Below are 6372 nucleotides of genomic sequence, written 5' to 3'. Positions count from 1 at the left end.
GGTTACGAGCAAGATTAAAAGATATAGTTATTGATAGATAGATCTAACAAAAATACAAAATAAAATAAATAAAAGAAAATTGCGGCAAGTTATTTTTAATTTTAATATATGAAAGAAAATAGACCCCGGGGGCCATAGTTTTCACTAGAGCCTTCTCTCGAGAAAATAGCATACGATGGGTAAACAAATTACTATTGGGCAATTGATAGAAAAGCAAATAATTATGATGATATCCAACGCAATGATCATGTATATAGGCATCTCGAGACAAGTAGACTGACTCCTCCTTGTGTGTACTACTATTACTCCACACATCGACCACTATCCAGCATGCATCTAGTGTATTAAGTTCATGAAATACCGGAGTAACACCTTAAGCAAGATGACATGATGTAGAAAATATAAACTCATGGATGAAATAAATCCCATCTTGTTACCCTTAATAGCAACGATACATATGAGTCATGTCTCTTTCTATCACTGAGATTGAGCACCGCAAGATTGAACCCATTACAAAGCAGCTCTTCCCATGGCAAGAAAAATCAATCTAGTTGGCCAAACTAAACCAATCAATCAGAGAAGAAATACGAGGCTATAATAATCATGCATGAAATAGTTCAGAGAAAACTCAAATAATATTCATGGATAGATCTTATCATAAACTCACAATTCATCGGATCCCAACAAACACACCACAAAAAGTCATTACATCAAATATATAGCCAAGAACACCAAGGAGAACATTGTATTTAAGATCAAAAATAGAGAGAAAGCCATCTAGGTACTAACTATGGACCCATAAGTCCGTGGTAAACTACTCACGCATCATCGGAGGGGCAACAAGGATGATGAAGAACCCCTCCGTGATCGTTTCTCCCTCGAGTAGAGTGCCAGAAAAAGGCCTCTAGATAGGATCTCATGGTTCTGGAACTTGTGCGGTGGAAAAGGTATTTCGTGGACTCCCCTAAGGGTTTTGGGATTTTAGAGTACTTATAGAGGCGGAGGTAGGTCAAAACGATGCTCGTGGGCCCAATACCCACCAGTGCGTGCCAGAGGCCCTTGGCGTGCCCTGGTGCTTAGTCGGCCTCTCTTTCATCTTTTGGTTCCCTCACGAAGCTTCTGGGGTCTCTTATTGCCAGAAAAAATCTGCAAAAAGTTTTGTGGCATTTGGACTTCGTTTAGTACTGATATTCTGCAAAGTCAAAAACAAGCAAAAATTATCAACTGGCACTAGGCAGTAAGTTAATAGGTTAGTCCTAAAAAAGGATATAAAGTTTCTTGTAAATGTATGTAAAACATCCAAGATTGATAATATAATAGCATGGAACAATAAAAAATTATAGATACGTTGGAGACGTATCAACTGCCCCTCCTCCTCCAGTCGCTGCCCCTTCTCCCTCCTCCTCCTCTCTCCTCCTTCCAACCGACACACTCCTCCCTCCAACCGCCGCCCCTCCTCACTCCCCTACAGCCGCAGCCCCTCCTCCCTCCTCCTCCAGCTGCCCCCTCCTGAATTAGTTTGTAGTTTACTAAATTAGTTTCTAGTTTCTAGTTACTGAATTAGTTCAAAATTTAGTTGGTAGAAAAATGTATTGGACACATAGTTGGTAGAAATTATAACTAGTAATAGAATAGAAAAGAAATTATAACTGATAATACAATAGAAAAGTTAGTAATAAAATAGAAATGTTTCCTTAGAAATGGTTTAGGTATTGAAGGCTTTTTCAATATAGAAATGTATTGGACACTTTAATTATTTTTAGGGGAGTTTTGGATTTACAGTAATTTTAAAACCAAGTTTCTCAATGTTTACGGCCGAGTCGACACCACCTTGGATAGGCTTTTTCCTCGTGGATCCCAAATGTAAGAAGTCAAATCTGTCACTACCATGCAACTTTTCTTGTTTAGAATTACAACCCATTTGGTGTGGTAGCTCAAAATAAGTTTGCGGGTGCTGGCAGGTGCTAAGCACCTGCGGGTTCTGTTATGTACAATGATCTCAAGGAGCCCGCGAGAGTGATGTTCTTCCCTATGTTGTGACTACTTATAATATTTCTATCTTAATTAAAGAAATGACAAGCTATTGGCCTAGTGTGAAAGAAAATATGGGTCAAAGTCGAGTTGAAAAGGGCAACAATATCTAACTCCAGCTTATAAACGGTACAAAAGCACAAGGATTAATTATTCATCGGGTTTAGAAAAAACACAGATTGAACATGGCAATAACATCTAACTGCACCAAAGTTTCACTACAAAAAAATACACTTCTGTGATGATACGTGTTTGTCACAGTAGGTCACGTTTTCTGTCATGCATGTACGTCCATGACAAATTTATGAGAGAATCAAGATATTCATACCTGTCATGTCGTAGAAGTGTTGCATGACATTACCAAAATTATCATCATGGAAGTGTCCACTTCCATGACGATAAATCGCGCATCACAGAAGTTCTTTCGTCAAGGGTGACCGACACGTGGCATCCACCGTAACGGAACGCCGTTAAGCTATCGGGTCCGGTTTTGGATCCGATAACCCGTTAACAGCCCCGACCAATGGGGATTTTCCACAGATAAAATCATCATTGGCTGGAGGAAACACGTGTCGGCTCACCATTGAGACAGATGTCATCCACTCATTGGACCCAAAGCGCCTATGATACATCGACACATGGCACGGCCCAACAGAGGCCCATTCCTGTGAAAAGGCCTGCCCGTTTGACTTGGTCAAAAGGTGGCGGGCCGGCCCATGGCAAGCCTATTAATGGCCTATTCGCATATAGCCCATTTACAGCCCGCTAACCCAGGGCCCGTTTACGACCTATCCGAATTAGGCCCAGTAGCGTCATCTGGCCCGTCCAACATAATGCTAGCCCGTTTTAATTTCCGGCCCATGTATGGCCCATGACGTCTTCCGGACCATATGTGGCCCTTAGTAACCCTCGGCCCATTAACGGCCCGTGGTAAAACTGGCCCATAATGAACAGTGTATCACTTTATACCCATTAACGGCCCATTATTCCGTTGGGCCATTTCCAGCCCATGTTATCTTTCGGCCTTCTTAGGGCCCATTTATTCTCGGGCTCATTTCTAGCATTCGTTTATTTTCGGGCCGTTACTGTCATTTTCTGCTTGTGGGCGAAATTCAGCCCGTGGTTACAGCCGGCCCATTTGTGGCCCATTAATACATTGGGTCATTTTCATAGCGTCATCAAATACGGCCGATTAACGATGGCCCGTTATGGTCGGCCCATGAATGGACGATTTCAACTCTAGCCCATTTACGGCCATAATGTGGATTGTTATTGGCCCACGTTTGGCCAACCGATCATACGGCCCGTAGAAGGCCCATTGATGATACAGCCCGTAGAAGGCCCATTGTGTCTACGGCCCGTATAAGGCCCATTGTCTCTATGCCCCATAGAAGGCCCATTGTTTCTACGGCCCTTAGAAGGCCCATTCTTTCTACGGCCCACAGGAGGACCATGTTAACTACAGTAAATATGTAGCACATGGACAATGTGGCCTAGTTTTTAAAAATAGGTTATTGCGGCCACTAGCAAACCACGGAAAAAGAACTGCATTGACTACAAGAAAACAAATAAACAAGACAATAAGGAAATAAATAAGTAAGCAACTTACGCTAGGCTATCATGACTATTACACATATTACATCCACTTGGCATCAAAGTTCGCCACCAGTGCAAATATAGGGAACACCCTACACTATACAAAAATGGCTTGTTGTTTTCTTCAGCCGGTGGCTGCATGTTAAGAGGAAATTTTGTATCGCACCAAAACAAATTACAACTATAAAACAAAAGGAAGGTTGGCATAAAAGTTAATAGTCTATCAGATAAATGCACCACCAGAAGTTCAGAAGCTCAGTTCATTTGACCTGACTGTTACGTTTTCATGCTGTATTGTCCGATGGAGCACCATAACCTTCACCTTCAGTTCTTCTAGGCTCCTAAACAACATAGCGAATGTATGATAGTCTGGTTTCAAAACCATGCATATCTTGACAATATCGAACAATGTCTCTCCTTGTTTCACAAAGGGTCTTTGTTAGGGAACGGACTTGTGTCTGGAGCACAGATACAACATTGTTTTGAGCTTGCATATCTTGATCATGAGGCAGTTTGGACGAGATTGCCTTAACAACCAACCCTGTATTACGCAGGAACGTGCTTTTGGCACTATTAGTGGACATGTACTGACCCACTGCAGCAAGAGCTGGCATTGCGGTTATAGTTGCCTCGCCACCTTTAAAAGGTGGCGGTTCCTCCATTTTTCCATAGCTCTCTGAAAAGTTGAGGTTTTACATTAGTAGTACCAGAACAGAAGATATTAAGGAGGCAGCAAGACCAAACAAAATAGCTTTGGTCTATATACAGAACTTATTCTCGTGAACCCATGTAAAACATTAGTTGTATTTATTGCAAAGTACATAATAAAACCAGGTTCCAAGCATATGACCATGTACCATCACTAATGTATTGTCTATTTCTTCACATTGTATTGAGGGCTAAGGATAAAGAGACAAAGTTTATAATACGGTAAGCATAGTATGACATCATTCATATCCAAAACAACTGAGAACAGACAAACAGGCAATTGTAACATTGTGTGGGCAAGTCCAGCACGGAACTAGATTACATGTCAAGATCAAAGGAACATCACTCCTCTCTTTTAAACGTTGTAAGGTGCAATGATACGCTATGAAAATTGTGTATAAAATTGAAAAGAGTAATAGACATTGGCTGCAAACCATTCAGTTCAGGGCACAAGTCAGAGTAAGTAGTTGTTAAAAGGCATGAGGATTAAGGACTTACAACAGCGGCTTTGACTGGTGTAGTCATGCCCTTCTTCTTGCTAGTGTGATAGTCCTTGAAGATTTCCACAACATTTGGTTCAGGTACTTTTTAGTCCTTGCAGGCTTTCCTCTGCATTTGGAACAAGTCAATATAGATCTGATAATATGGTACAGCGAAAAGAGTGAAACAACAGCTAATTACAAGAGCCTCGCAGTGTGCAATATAGCTACGAGATCCTATCGTTTGTTGGAATTTCACTTTCGTATGGCTGGCCTTGTTCTTTGAACAGTTCACCTACAAGAAGATAGATTTGTGTGGCACATGCGTAAATAGGACTTAAACATGTAATATGTTCACATACATATAATGTACCAGATACTTCAGATGAGACTAGTGTTTAACGCAGACCCTCCAGTCTTCATCCGATATATTTTCCACTGGAGATGTTTGGGAAAGTTCACTGTTAGCCTTGCCTTCAAAGTGAGTTTTCCTCAAGTTACACCGATACTGTCATAGAGCAGACTTGAAAACATGGGTGCAAGCTTGTATGGTTGCATCATCTTGGCTATCCAACTTGAACCTCATCTATTGAAAATTATGGGAGTCTCATTATCACCAACCTAGAAAGTATGGGATAGAGCAAGACGATATTACTAGTTTCCATACATAACCATACTTACAGATAAATTGTCGAGGAAGGTGTTGAAATGGGTTTCGTCTTTGTCATTCCTGTACTGAGTCCATGTTGGGAGGATACATACATGACACCTAATGGGAACCGCTGCCCCTGATACTAACTTGGCTGACACTGTAGCATCACGTCGCCTTTTCAAACCTGCCTCAAAACGGATCTCCATTCTTCCTCCTCTAGATTTAGTTAACCTATCGAGCATTATCCCTGATGTTTTTTTCCTCTTGCACCTAGGTTCTAGTCCAACAACGAACATAGGAAGCGTTAGTGTGCATCAAACTGTGAGACTACATATAAAGAAGCATGCAACTGTAACTTGACTCCAGCAACTACCTTCTTGTTGTTGAAGCTCACAAGACTCATCTGATCTTGCCAACTCGTCTTGTGTCAAGAGTGCTTGGGAAGTAGTGTCAGGTGGCAAGGGAGCTTGGGAATGTCCTGCTAGCTCAGTTGACGCACGAGTAACTCGCGTAGCTGGTAGTATTGTGGAAGGTGTTGCAAGAACTAGGGTTGTCTCTGCTTGTTTGGTGGCAGCTATTTGTTTCTGTTTGGGTTTTTCTGCAGCTTGTGTAGCAAGGGATACCCTATTTGTAGAATTTTCCGTCGGACTTTGACCTACTATTGCACCATCAGTACCAGCAGAATCTGCAGGATTCTTCCGGTTCCCATTCCCTGACATTCTATGTTTCTTCCTCTTTCTATGTGCCATGTTAATCCAAGCCAGCAAGAAAAATGAATAAAAATTTAGTTCTTTAGAACAAATTGATGCGTGATACATACAAACTTAACTTTGATGTTAGACAACCACATGATAGGAGGATGTAATATGTACGAAAAACAGGATGGAAGAGATAACCATAACTACG

This window comes from Triticum dicoccoides, chromosome 2A (assembly GCF_002162155.2).
Source record: "Triticum dicoccoides isolate Atlit2015 ecotype Zavitan chromosome 2A, WEW_v2.0, whole genome shotgun sequence".
In the NCBI taxonomy this organism is placed as follows: domain Eukaryota; kingdom Viridiplantae; phylum Streptophyta; class Magnoliopsida; order Poales; family Poaceae; genus Triticum; species Triticum dicoccoides.
This window is presented reverse-complemented; position numbering follows the sequence as displayed.